General features: G+C 34.0%; 1 long non-coding RNA gene across 1 annotated transcript in view; it reads left to right on the top strand.

The window, feature by feature from the left end:
- The window catches only part of LOC150096817 (uncharacterized), a 50,417-nt gene extending 35,479 nt beyond the window's left edge, over window positions 1-14,938 (top strand). The window contains exon 2 of the long non-coding RNA XR_016549833.1: window positions 14,021-14,938. This is a non-coding gene — a long non-coding RNA (uncharacterized LOC150096817). The remainder of the gene's footprint in view (window positions 1-14,020) is intronic.
- The last annotated feature ends 495 nt before the right edge of the window (window positions 14,939-15,433 follow it).

The raw sequence follows: 15,433 nt of genomic DNA, 5'->3' as shown, positions 1-15,433 counted from the left end.
TCCGCTCTTTTGCCTACTTTATTTTAAATGTTTAGCTAAATTGTGTTATTTTCTGTTATTTACAGCCTTCAAAAGTCTAAAATATCTGCCGAAATCTGTGAACAACTTCTCCCTCTTTTATATGCAAGACCCAATTGATTACAATCTTTGTTACTAAATTTTTTTTTTACTTTGCTACTGTAACTTTGTTACTGTAATATTGTTAGATGGGATGTGTATTTTGAAATTATGAAATAACACGTTAATCCTACTAACTGCCAAGTCTCTAAGTCGACAGCAGACAACCTTGGATTCATTTTGCTTTTCCTAACCAGTAAATAATCTTGAATAAGTGCAGTTTTCCTCTTTCGCCCACATTAACCTCTCTTTTATTCACTTATTGGTCTAGTATTTTCTCAAATCTTTGGGAAACTTTTATGGGAACCAAAAGTTGGGATTTTTTAAAAGCTATAAAAATCTGGATATGTTCCACCAAAAAAAACCTTAAAATTGAAATAGTAGAACAGCTTCTACATAATTGTGTATTTAGTAATATATACTGTATTCTTAAACACACTGCACTTTATTTTACGAAATAATTTATTATATAAAATATTTATTTCGTTGATTGTATATTGATCACGTTAACTTTATGAAAAACCACAAATTTATAAATTACTTATGAAAGTAACAGCTGTCCTTAGTCCTTATAAGGACTGGCTTAAAGGGGCGAAGCAAGAATGCTTTTATCTTCCCCGTTATCTGTAGAGGACAGTGTAAGGATAAGATGTTATTGAGCTATAAAAGCTCTGATCATGGCAAGAGGGTAACAGCAATAGCCGAGCCTCAGTTCGAACTTCATTGGCTACAGCATTGCCATCCATTACCCTCCGAGGGTATTCCACATCTCACGGTCGATCGTTTTTCCTCTTACTATTAGTTATTTATCAAAATTTATTGAATTTCATAAATGCTGCATAATTAGATTTAATGATTTCACCATTAAAAATTTATTTCTGCTAAAATAATTTGCTTTTTTTATTATTTATTTTTATTTTTGTTTTATTTAACAAATTACTCTTCTTTATTGCTACCTATCTTAGTAAACTATTTTTGCAAGATATAGTTTCAATTTTCGAACAATGTTTCAAATTCGTCAGTCTTTATCAACATATTTCAGTATTATTCCTTTATCCATTTGTGTGTACTCAGACAGCGCATACATTGTAATGAATAATCATCGGACACTGTCTAAGAATGTAACGTCCGAAGGTGGCTTCTCCTAGCAAGCTTGTCTAACGCGTCATTAATAAAATCAAAAGTATGAAATGTGGCCATTCTACAGTGTGTGTGTGTGTGTGTGTGTGTGTGTGTGTGGAAAGGAAAAGAGTTGTGGAGCCAATTCCTGGTAAACGCACAGTTAGATGCGATTGAAAAAGCCAGTTCTTTGTCAGCTGTCTCCAGTAACATAGTAACAGCCAGTCCGGTTATCAAAATGATAAATGGCCCCCTCTTATACAAACTAAAGAATGCTACATCATATCAGTGTAAACACAGACACTGTGGGTTCTTGTTTCAGAACAAGATATGCAATTCTCAGTCGAATTTATCTTCTTGTTCTTTCTTGTCGTCTGTAATGTCAGTCATAAACTACAGACAAATACGTTTTAACATCTTGAACAAGTTGACCAAATTTCATCTTCGCTATCTACAGAGAGATTCAGTTAAAAGCTATACGCCTTCTTTGAAGGTTGCCATTTCAGCAGCTATGCTTAGAATTAAGTATGCTTACAAAAACCAGCCTAAGAACAATGAATGTAAGAAGTATATACTAATAATGAGATTAAACAACCCTAACTTTATTAACTATTGTGCGTTTCATTTGGCAAAATAGAGACGTAAAGACAACACATCACGTTATCGTTAACTTATTATTATAATACAAGCAGAACAATTTGCTAAACTGTATTACTGTTATTGTAGCGCCATCTACCTTCTGTTAGTTGTGCAGAATTTTGGATGTGCGTCATAACTTGGAAATTTCATGTGATAGATTCATACTTGCAGAGTCACATATATAACTTCATACCGCTACTTTTGTAATGACGGTGCATGAATCATGCAGTGTCATTATTAGCTGTGTCGATAACTGTCCTAAAACAAAAGAATTTCAAAATATTAACTACTAGTAATTAGAATTATAAGTTAAAGTATTTTGAGATGTTTTTACTTTTGTTTTAGGACATATCTACCTGTGGCTTGCATTGAGATCGACAAATAGAATCGCCATTCATAAGAAAATAAGAATTAGTTTATTGAAGAGACCGAAGTAACATTTGTCCTCTTATTAGAAAGACATGGGTTCGATTCTCATATACTTTGCAAGGAATTAATACGGCCTTTTCAGGTTAACGGTAAATCAGCGATCTCATATGAAAGTAGAAGCTTTTCAACTCCAAGAAAACGGGCAAACCAGTGAGAGAATCACTGGGTTGCCTGTGTTACTTCAAGTACAATTGCACTAAACCAAACCGAACTTAGGCATTCACGAGAATATTTTAGAAGATACGAAACTGGGATTGGTTTGAATGGTGCTAAGTCAATAACCCCATCAGACCAGCGTATTATACCTGGTAATTGCATGCTTCTGCAAGTGATACGTATTTGTTTCCTTTATATGAAATCGGCTAACTTACTTTCCGTTCAAAAATCCTTATAAAAGGCCTCCGTCAATGGTCTAAAGTGTTGGGAATTTCCTAACTACGAATCTCATCGCAGTATGAGAGAAATGCTTATGATGATTCTTCAACTGAAGGTATATTAGCAGTCTCCTACCAAGATAACAGTTTTTCATCCCACAAAATATGCTAACCAGCCAGAGAGCACACGTGATTACACTGAATTTTTAGGCCTAATAATTCTCTTCATACTTTGGATTTATCTAAACAACCTACCAGTCCTTATAGAAGATTCCTGGCATTATAGATTGGATTAAAAATTCGCATATTTCTGACCAAAGGACGCTGTTCATCTAAAGCTTTGTCTTAATATAAAACCATGAAATAATACCACAAGGCATATCTGCCTTTTGCTCAAATAAAGGCAGCAGATGTTTTGCCGAATTCTGAACAATTACAGAGTTTTACGTTTTCAGAATAAGTCGGAAATGAAGATATTATTATTATTATTATTATTATTATTATTATTATTATTATTATTATTATTATTATTGTGTGACACCTCCAGGGAGTCCAAAGATTCGTCGAGGGAGAGTGTGCCAACAGTATCGAACGATTGAACCCCTTCCAACTACTAACCGCGGTCAAACTTGCTTAATTTTTTGCGTGAGCTCGACTAACAAAGAGTAGACGAATTAAAAGATCATATGGTGGATTCTTGCATGTAAGATAGCCAGATCTCTCTCTCTCTCTCTCTCTCTCTCTCTATGTTTTACGCATTCTTCGCATATATGTGAGGGTTCTTCTTCTTCTTGTTGTCCTATACAGGATTCAAACTCTGGCCTTCCATCTAAAGCGTATCGATGGCTTTATTTTAAAGATTAAGCAGAATTATTTATGCTGAATTAAGCGTCTATTCGCCTATTTTGCTGTTGTTTAGTTTTACAGATATCGCAGTTTCTTTGCGACTTTAGATGCCCACCACTGCATGTTCGTAAATCGCGAAAAATTGAATAAGAACGATGAACAAGTGCCAAGAAGTGTGTTTAAAAAATACTCTCATAAAAGAAAATGCATTTTAAAAACTTAATAAAAAGTAATAAAAAGTATTTCAGTTTAACGTTGGTTGAGCTTGCCGGTCTCACCATATAAAGTTCGTAATAATAAGTTTCACCGTCGAAGTAATGTGTAACTTGCCATACCGCGAGCGCCTCGGGATATGTCGTTGGCGTAGCTTGCTAGTGAAGCTCCATGAAACCCATCATATTCATCAGTTATGTAAATAAAGTTAAATCGCTGCTGAAATATTTGAATGAATATATGTTACAGTGATTTACACTAGGATGTATTTGTGATGCGATGCTTTTTTTCCCCCAACTCCTTCGCTAGTGGGAACATTACAAACAGATCATGAGGAAAGAACCAATTCCTGAAAACACACGCGCGCGCACACATACTCAGTAATATGTGATCGAAATGGTAGCTCTTTGTTGCTAAATACAGTTGCAGAGCAACAACTAATATTCAGTTATTTGCACGATAAAATGTTGGGATTGCAAAAAGGAATCAAAGCTCATTACAAAAGTATTTGTGTTGGTAACTTGAGCATCAGCTTTTATATAAAACAGTATGTATTAATGGAAAGAACCACGGTTAGACGAAGGCCTGGATCTGTAGTTATTCTTAAATAGCTAGTTAATGTGTGGAAAAGAAGCCCTTAATTCAATCGCTTTAATTGAAGCTGCGTAAGGCACTTTACTAGCATCTACCTTATCCTCTTTGCTTTTTTCTTGTTGAATTTTCAAACAGTTCTTCGCCACTTTCTTTTGCTAACGCACAAGGAGGTCCATTTCATTTTTTCTGTTATCTATCTTCGGCCATTCTCCCGCTAATCTGTGCACTGCTTTAATGGTAAGCCTTAATCTTTCCTTTGACCTCATGAGACTCATTAACATCGTGCAAAAATCTCTCGGTTGCTTTTTCTATGAATTGCAAACTCGGTTTGTTCCGATGTTTTCAATCTAATCATTCCACTCGACCTAACATCGGGATTACTTCACCTTAACTAAGTGCATCTGGGCATGTTTGGTTCTCCTACATACACCTGTAAGCCCGTGGCTTGCTGGCTAATAGGTCTAAATAAACTCTTGAATGCTGACTTAGTAATTCGGAACACAACTATTCTTGTGTTACCTTTACAGAAGTAAAACATTCACAAATAAAAGAGTCGAGTTACTAGTGCTAGGTCAGTTTATCGGATAGATTTAATTCTTTAAGTTCGGGCATTCCATTATGTTTTTGTAGAATTCCACTCATAGTTATTATGCGATGATGACTTAAATATTTATTTAAAATATGAAAAAAATTAAATTAAATTTTTTTATTTGCAAAATTTAGTGTATTTATAATTTTTAAATAGTAGTCATTGTATTTATTAATTAATCATTTAAATTAAATCATTTTATTTGGTTAATTAATAGAATAAAAGTAGAGTGCTTATTTTCTTATTTATAATTTCAGTAAGAGATACGATGAGTCTTTTGACTCCATGGAGACCTGAATAATAATAATAATATACTGTATTTGCTGGCATTCTTATAGTTAAGAACAATCTTATATTAAATAATAATTGTTTGTTTAGTGAACATGCTTGATATCGCGCCGTTTCTCTAGGAGAAGACAGAAATCATAGCCATTTTGCGAAGAAGAGGTTGAATATTCTGCCAGTAACTCTAAAAGAGTAACATCGGTAGTTGTTAATAGCTGCAAAATACCCAAGCAATAACTGATCTAGTTATATGGGAATCCTTCATAGTGGAAGTACCTAAGGAATACTGCAACCTTTTACTCCAAGCTCACTCTAGCCCCTTTAGGCGATAGCCCAATCGAGGCTCTACGTCAAGAACTATTACTCTCGCGTTTCAACTTAGACCTAGCATGAAAAGATAACAATAAAACTAACACAAAAAGTACTCCAGTATTTGTTAGTAATAAAATGAAAGAAAAAACTCATTCTAGTATTTCTTACTCTTTGCGAAAAGACCCCTATCAAATCAGGAATCTTATCACGGCATATTAACAACCGTTAGTATGTCGTCATTAGTTTATGTCTGTATGAATATGCCATTCTAATCTTAAGAAGATTAGTTAACTTTACACGAAAGGAATCTCTATAAGCCTTCGGTCACAACATCACCATCTCTATACGCTTACACGAAAGTATTGAAGAAGTCAGTTAGGATGGCATTGCATTTTCAACATGTTTGGTGAATTTAGTGGCCGAGTGGTTAGCGTATTCGCTTTCCACCCAAAAGGCTGCGGGTTCGAGTCCCGCCAGGGGTATGGATGTTTTTGATTGTCGTGTCTTTGTAGAAAGGGTATTTGCAACTTTACCACCTTCTAGCAGAAGGCTTCACTTCCAAAACCCAGTGTGGCACGAGTGATCATACACGTTCAAAATGACGTAACATGTAGAATCAAATGGTAAATCACTTGTTTTAACGCTTTGTGTCCTTTAAGATACCTTAAAGAGGTAAAACTAGACCACCTCAATTAAAATAAAAAAATCCTAAGTTTCTTTTTGTTGAGGGTTGTAGTAGAAAATCATGACCGATGGCTATGGGGCATTTCATTAAAACACCTGCCTTTGGCATTCCCAACTTTTAACAATCGCTTTAAATGATGTTATTCTCGTAATTTAATAATGGGTTCTTATCCTATACTCTGACCATTCGTATTCTAGGGTACAGACACTTACATATCTTCTTCTTCTTAAGCTTCACAAACCCTTAAGGTTCTTAGCTGTGCTTGGACTTCGCAACAGCAACCGTAACTCGAAGATAAGGTGGCCCTATGTCTCCCGGTGTGTCCTATATCTGTAGATGCGTGTGTTCACGAGGCTGGTTTTGGGGACGAAAAACCCGAGTTTCGGGGTGAAAAAAAAAAAAAAAAACTACCTCCGTATGAAATCGGCTAACTTACCTTTCGAAAGAGACCAGATAAAAGTCCGAACCCAGGTCTTTCCGACGTCCTTACAGGCTTTGTCCAAGTCTTATAGGCTTCTTCTATATCGACTGAGCTATGGAGGCTCACACTTACATATATCTTTAATAATTATAGCTATACTTTAGATAAAGTATATCTGTAACTCAAGTATAATAAAGCTCTCGTGTGCAGCCACACACATCTATTATCATTTTATTTTTATAATTCGAAGTTAAAATATCTAGTGAGAGTATAGTTGATAACCACTACCGTCATGAGTATTCTTGTAATTTCATTTGTTACTGATTGTAGAATAGAACGAGTACTGCTATAAACAGGAGAATTAGCAAAAGTACCGAACAAGTAGAGAAAATTAGACACTTGTTGTAGATGTTTGGAATTTATTTACTAAAATAAAGAGCCATAAGGCTTCACTTCGGCCAGTGGTTCCCAACCTTTCTTGCACTGGCTTTTAAACCCATTTCTGTAAATTGTATCCCTTGTTTTTAAAACGGTTGTTTTTTAAATACTGACACTTTTGTTCAGTGCCTAACGTTTTGCATTTTGTTAACTTGACTTGTTTTTCCGCCATTACTGATTGTTTTTCGTGTACCCCTGAACGTCCCAGCACTTACTTCTTAGGGTACGCGTACCATCGGTTGGGAACCGATGACTTCGTCGATGCAAAATTACATAAATTAAGTGGATATTAAACCCAACATCGTTTCAAAGCCAAATACAGAAACTCTAAAAGTTTCGTACGAAACTTGACCGGAGAGCTTGCTTTGGAATTTAGGCCAAATCATCTAAAAGCTATGAGACCAATGTATTTATGTCTTTTATTGTGTATTCTTGCGGCTGATTTGCTTCACGAAAGATCGGGGTTTCTAAGAGGGAGGACGAGAACCTAGAAATCAATCTTAGAGAGCTGTCATCAATTTAATGACTATTCAAAGAATTCATCTAGATAATAGAAGTTAGGTTTTAATTATAAAATGAACACAGAAATTTCTAATAAAAGACTGATTATATAAATCTTTGATGATAATGATGTTTGATAAATACATTGGTCCAGGCCTACTAAATTTGTTTTGATTTAAAAAAAAAAAGGGGGGGGGGGAGAAAGAAGACAAAATTTAGTGTCCCCACATAAAATGGAAGGTGGGCAGTCCTTTGAGATAATACTTCGCTTGAGAAATCGTAAAAGAAATGGTGAGGAGAATCATAAAAGAATTCGGAAAAGGATTGCAGGGTACATAAAAGACAGTAAACTGAATCTTTAGGAGATCAAATGTAATATGTGGAAATCATTGCCACTCAAATGAAATGAGTACCGTGTGTTGGCTAATCTTGCCAAGTTTAGATTCAAGAATGCCACACAGGAAATGAGAGAGAGAGAGAGAGACTCGGGTTTTAAAATATGAGGCCTGAATTACTCTGCATGTTCAGGTTAACGAAATGCTATCTATGTGTGTGTGTGAGGGGGGGGGGGGGAAATGATTTGCTTCATTTAAAAAAAATGAATTGTATGAATGTAAAAAAGAGATGAAGAATCAAAGATTGCTTGAAAACGAATTCCTTTATCAAAAAATATTTAGCATCATATTCAACGCAAGATATTTATTTGAGATGTATGATATTTAGCACCAAGGCCTTTGAATGGTTGAGGGCACGTAAAGTTTAGCGCGCACTTAATGGTTTAAGTGTAGTGTTATTCTAGTCAATGGTTCCAGTGAGCCCCTTGAAAGTGGAGTGAATGAATATTTATTCACCAAGTCAATTTTAAAGTGCATTGAAATATGCTTTTCTTAATAAGAATGCAACGAATTCATTGCCGTATTCACCATCAAAGAGAAGTCATAATTTAAAATGGCGAGTCGAAATCCATCGGACTAGTATGGTCGCTGTGGGATTCCTCACCAAAATGAATACGACATTTTCTTTTTTTCTGTCTTGCATTTCCTATCTCGATATGTTCACATGTACTTGGTTTTGTGCTGCTATTTATTAAATGAAAACCTACAGCGGGATGGCTCAGTACATCCGAAGGTGAAGCCGACAAACTTTTGACGCCAGATTACATGGAGTCCCTCCCTCTCCGTATGAATAAAGAACTTTATTTCCATATTTAAATCATAAAAAAAAGTCTCGCAATGTTCGTATTAGTGCCAACAAATAAGAGCAAACGTGGATAACGTACTCCTTATAAAACCTTAAAAGTTCAAGAGAAATGAATACATGCAAAATACAAGTCTTTTTTTATTATTTCTTTTAAATTTAAAAACGTCATCAAGGTTTAAATTCAACTCTCTCATGACACTAGACTGGACAAAGTATCTTGCAAATTGCTGTATTATTTTTAAATCTTAAGTTCAACCGTATGGATCAAGCAATGATGGTCGTGCTGCATACATTTTGAGTCAATAGAATGGAATCTACAGACTTGCTTGAAATTATGGCACAACACAGATCTTAATGAGCTCATATAAATAGAACTAAGTTTATTTTGTTCCATATTCTTTAATTTACACAATACTTTTACCAATGCACTTGTTTCCTTTCTATATGGTAACAAAATCCCTAATATTCATGATGGGAATATTAAAAATAACTGCTCTCCATGAGCCCTTTTATAACTGGAAGATTCTCTTTTTTTTTGCGCCGTTCTAACAGTTTTTTTTTCTTCCTCTTCTTCGCAAAGCAAGTTTGTTAACGTCACATTTTTATGTAGGCGTGTGGTTCCTTTTTATCGCCCACAGGGTTGGCACGTTCAAGGACACTGTCGACCTAGCTAGCTGCCAAAGTTATGCTTCGTTGGGATAGCTGTTTCATCTTTACTCGGCACTCGTGATATTAATTCGCTAATAGAACGATCTTCGTTTTATTTCCTTGATTTTGTATTTCTACTTTCTTTCTATGACATTCCTGTTTTTCAACTTTCAATAGCCTTGGCAGCGTATCTTTCTTTCTCTCTCTTCGTCGACCTTTTATTCCATTGGTAATTTTGCACTATTTCCACCCATCTTATAAGAGCAAGTCCGTAAAGATGGAATAAAAAAAGAAACCAATGGAAGAAAAAAAAATAGAAACGAATAGTAAAAGAAGGAAATAATGAAAGACAAAAATAAAGAAAGAAAAAAGAAAACTAGGTAGCCCCTTTGTCAACAATTTGAGAGGTGTTCTTTCCATTACAATTTATGACACACACTTTACTGACCTGCTCCATAATTTAAACAGCGATAAGCCTACTCGTTGTTCTTTTAGAGCAAAGGTCACATTCGCAAAATAGTACTTCGTGTCCTCGTTGTACCACGAGAAGAATTGTATTCTTTGATATATTTAAATTTTAAAACCAGTCTAAAAGGTGCTTCACTTTTCCGCTACTTTGAATCCGTATTCGATTAGTTAAACAGATTCCGAAGTACGTTGTCAGATAAGATGCTACAGAATACCTCAGAGAAGTGGCAAAGGAATGTACGACATGTAAAGAGGCAGCTTTTTCCTTCTCTCTCTCTCTATGTTGTGACATAGCTTGGCTTTATGCGAGACAGTTCATACAGTTGTCTGGCTATTCTTCGATGACACTAAATGTGCTATTTTTATTATTCCCTCTTAGTCCCATGGAGCTCCTCTTTTTGAATTAACAGGCGTACACTGCATATAATTGGAGTATTTAGATGTACCTTCAAGTTCTAAATTTACCAAAGTATCCCTGTTTATTTATTACTCAAGATTTCATTTTAACTGTTAGTTTGATTGTAACTGAAGATATTTTTCAGTTGTCCGTTTTAACTGTTTATGCATACATGGATTTGATATCAGACTTCTCTCGTTTCTATAGAGCTCCAGTTATACATATCAGCGTATCCTTGGACACACATTTAATAATTCCAAAATACGTCATCTTGTAGTATGTCTATTTGTTTATCAAAAATTCTGTTTATTACATTTACATTACGAGAGCATCCATTGAGAGCATGTCCTGGAGCATCCATTAAGGTACATTTATTTGTACATTGGTAAAATCATAATCATTTTGAGCCTACGGCTAAAATCTGTACACCAAGTAAACAGACTGGTTAGAAATAATTTATAACGTGAATTAATTGATGAATAATTATATATAGCTGAATATAGAGTAAATATTATTAATAATTCTGCATCCACTGCTGCCAACAAAAGTAAATAAATATCAAAGTACGGTATACGAAGTATTTGAGCGATTAGCTTAATGTTATGTATTGTACATTGAACCATTCCTCCTAAATCGTCTTTGATTTGGTCAGAAATAGCTTGTCATTATTTCTTTACTTTTCATTCAAGTATTCCTTAAACTTCAATTTTTGATGCCTGAATTTTGTATTTGTATTTATGAATACAAAATCTAAATACAATAACCGTAAATAAATCAAAAATAAAAATATTTGTATTTCTTTCTCTGTATATTGCAAAAATTGCAATATACCGAACTCCATTAAGTTCATCTTACGACATTTTGCCTAAAATGGCAGCAATCTTCTATACTGGATCTATAATATCCAGCAAATGTTCATCGTAGAATCTTACTCGAATCTTCAGTCTAGAAAATCTTCTTCTTCTTCGTCCACGAAGCCTGTTTCTGAATTCGTTGTATCTTGGTTTTCTATGGCATCGCTTTCCTGGAAAATTATCTTGGTAATCTTCCTATCTCCATACTGGAAAGTATGACGACAATCTTTCCAGTTTTCTATACATTCTGCTGCTTTATCATTTAGGATGCACACATTCGATTCTTTTCTGATATGTTCACTTCTCATGTGATCTTATTATTTACATCTTGCTGATGTTAGGATATTTTTGTATTTTATATAATAATAAAATTTTTTTTTTAATTCTATGTTTCTGATCTATGTATTAACATAGATGTGGCCATTACTTTATAGAATTCAGTTCTCATATTACTTTTTAAAGTTCTTCTGTTCTAACACGTGTTTTGAAATCTGTTCACGTTCTTCTCTCTATCAACTTCATCATTAAATGCAATGTTGTATCCTTAAACAATGTCTCTAATCACATGATATATTACTAAAAACTTTGGAAAACTAACCTTTTTAGTAGGGACATGACAGAAATAATCCTAGAAAGATTCCTTTAATAATAACTCACTGAAAGAACTTCGAAATCCCTATAAACAGTGAATGTGTTTATGCCTTCTTCAGTTATTTCATTTGAATCTATCACTGCTCAAAGCAAGCAGCATATATACCATTTCTCTACTAGATCCGTTAACAATGACTGAGTAGCTGAGTTCATGGGCCCCGTTGGGGAAAAAAAATCTTCTATCTCTGTATGAGATCGGCTACTTCACCTACAGTTGAAAATCCTTGTGAAGGATTCATGGATGAGATGGGAACAAGATGTTCCCTTCCAAAAGGCAAAAGTTGGGACCTCCTCGTGAGTGAGTTACGAAGTCTCCTGCGTTCAGAAGTATCTCACATATATTTAAAGAGTCTTAGATCAAATGAAACCATAACTGCGTATTTATTTTTTCCGTCAGTCAAAGTAGCACGAGTCGAACAAATATGGAATCTGCTTATTGTAGTACTTAGGTTTGACTGTTAGTTCTCTTTGCAAGCGTTACTATTAACGGACTTCATAGATTATTCGTATTCGCACTCGTTATAAACGTATAGTTTTCAAGATTCACGATCATTAATGCTATCCGAAAGGATATTTTGGTTAAGAGTTTAAAAAAAATATCAGATTCTGAATTTGATATCAAAATCTACAGGCTCAGACCCGTTCAATATGACATCATTCTTATTTTCTAATCACGATTCCTCTTTTTCAAATTGTTAATGCCTCCGTGTTTTGTCCTTTCAATAGGAAAACCAGATCATGCCAACTTTATCCATTAAGCTTTTATAATTACTTGTTTTATAAGACTTAACATTCTCCTTTTTTTACTTTACTGTGTATACTCAGTCGCATTGGCGATGCAAAAATGAGTGTATAAAACTTTCAACTCAAAGTGAGTTAGCCGGTCACATACATTGGCATCAGGATTTTTCCTTCCAAAAAATAGGGTTTTACATCTCCTAAAACAAGTAAACCATTCAAAAGAACCCCCGTGATGTAACCGACAAAAATATATTCAGCTTCATAAGACAAACCATTCTTATTCTAACATTAAAGTTAGGAAAGATAAGCATATTTGCTGGTCATTTGAGATAAAGGCGTGTAATGGACTAGTGACTGAATATACTTGCCACGTATCAACTTATGTGACTTAACATGGCTGCTGGATATAATGTAATACTGTTCACGTGTACTGCAATGTGTACACGCGAATGAAAAATAATTGCGTGTTTTAGTATTCACGAAATATTTAGTTGCAAGATTATTTGGTTTTTCTTAAAACACAAGTTGTTACTTCGGCAGACAACTTTTATCAGCCTTGTAAGCCGTTAATTATTCTGGATGTTATCAGTGTGGATAAAAAAAAAACATCTGAAAAGGATGTTGTCAAATATACATCTAAAATCACGTCTTAGGGAATGACTAGCGTTTAAATAACCTCGAAGAACTCATCGATACCGGGAATGCTACGAGATACGTTTATTAACAGGGCAATGTATAAAACTAGGCGTGTTTTTCAGGTGACTCTTGAAAATATTTACTACTTTAAAAAATAAAAAAAATATTGAAATCCTTCATAACAGATTCTGATCAGGATTACTTGAATATTTTACAAGACTCTCCCCCCCCCCCCCTAGAGAGAATGAATGCAGTAATTTAAATGCATGAAAAGTAGCAATGCAAGGAACTCCCATTCGTTTGGATGGTATCCGAACTAATACAAAATCGTATGTATGCAATAAGAAGGGAAATGATAAAAAAAAAAAAAAAAAAAAATTTAAATTGGCCGTCTATCGTGATTTTCGAACAAAGAGCAACAACACATATCTTGTTGTCTGGGATTCGTCTAACATGGTTCTCTGTTAAAAGATATTTTCTTGGTTATTTTCTTTGTGTATTTAAGATCCATGTTGAGTTCTCTTTTGTAGACAGTTTTGCCTTACTTTTATTTCTGTTTTCGCTTGTGGATTTTAAATAGCCTAATTATTCTTTTCTTTTCCATAAAGAAATGGCTGTACATTTCTCTGGAATTAGAAGATTAATAAGTATTCTATAAATATTCTGAGATAAATATACAGAGCATCGCATTAGTATAATAAGATCTTCGTTTAAGTCCGAATAATGGTGAATAGCTTTGGACGAATAACGTAGAAAATTATATATATTCTATTACATAAATAGCTCTAAAATTATGAATGTTAAAATCTATTTATGTTTCAAGAAATGTATTTATTTTATTTTATTTTTGTAATTATGTATAGGGACAGATTACGTCTTCTCCATCTCTCCTCCGTTAAAAGACATCTGAATGTAAGCAAAATGAAATACTAACGACTAGATGCGAGCAGAGTTATCTGAATATCAGAAAAAAAACATCTTATTGTGCTATGAAATAAACTGGTGGTAGTCCTTTTCGTGTCAAACAACGTTCAATATACAAAACTAGGTTTCGTGTTTGATTTTCCCTTTAATGATTTTATTTTTAATCCAGTTAAGCTTATTTTAACTATCTTGATTTATTCCCGATATTTTTACAAGTATTAGAACGATTCAGACGTTATCAAAATAGGTTTTTGATACATTTCACATGCATCAAAATATTTAAATATTAAAATACATTTTTGGTATATTTGAAATCGCAATGGTTGTAGTTTTTCTTGTGAATTTAGTATTTGTACATTTCTTTAATGTTGTTTTTTTTTTCTTTTGTGGATTTCTTAACTGTATCAATTCATGAAAATATTAATTTAATGTGTTCGACTATCATAGTATCCAGTACGCCCTCTTGAGAGTAAACGCGAAAATTATTAGAATTTTATTTTCTCAAAAGCGTATGTTACGGTATTCACGCCATAAAATTAAATTCATTTGAGTCTGAAAAATCTTCCTCTTATTTCGGTGTTTATAAGTCAGCTTAAGAATCTATATATGTACTTATTTTCTTCTAGAACGCTAAGATTCTATGTAGCTAACCAACAGTCTTTGTTTTCATAAGCATATATGTAGATGACATTTTCTGTATGTGCATAAACTGTTAGCATCATATTAAAATGATCTTCGTTATGTGTATTATCAATTAATTGTTTTCTAATTTTATAAAATTAATGTACGGCGAATATTTTAACAATATTCGCTTCAAAAAAAAAAAAGGTTTAATAAATATATATTCTTTATCTTAATCTGGTTTCTGTCTTTTATTTATGTGTGTGTGCGTGTGTGCATTTATTTAATTCGGTAACTAGTAATGACACTTATCCTATGGTAAAACAAAACACATTTAGTTACCTTCTCTTCTCTGTTTCCTCCCGTGTGAATAACTTGAAAATCTTAAGACCACCAGCATCTGTGCACAACATCCCAAAAGCATTACGAGGCGGACTAGCGTAGAAACTCTTGCTCTCCATTGGCTCGCATAAATTTTGTTGTTAATTAGCTCATTTTCTATGTCACAGCCATTGCGAGGTTTCTCATTGTAATCACAAATAATATTCGGGCATTTATTAACGAAGCAAGCCATGTTGTTTCGTGTGGGAAGAAGCAATGAAAGAACATGTCTTGGCAGCCATTGTGGGTTCACTTAAATGGTTACATTCTTGTACAGAGAATCGTTCAAAAATAATTTTTCAATCCATTCCACCTGTTTGAATACATGAAATTAAAGCTTGTAGTTTCTG

This window comes from Typopeltis vanoorti, chromosome 18 (assembly GCF_054136105.1).
Source record: "Typopeltis vanoorti isolate ZY-2024b chromosome 18, IOZ_Tvanoo_1.0, whole genome shotgun sequence".
Classification (NCBI taxonomy): Eukaryota; Metazoa; Arthropoda; class Arachnida; order Uropygi; family Thelyphonidae; genus Typopeltis; species Typopeltis vanoorti.
Note: the sequence above shows the minus strand (reverse complement) of the source record. Positions and strands in the feature narration are given on the sequence as shown.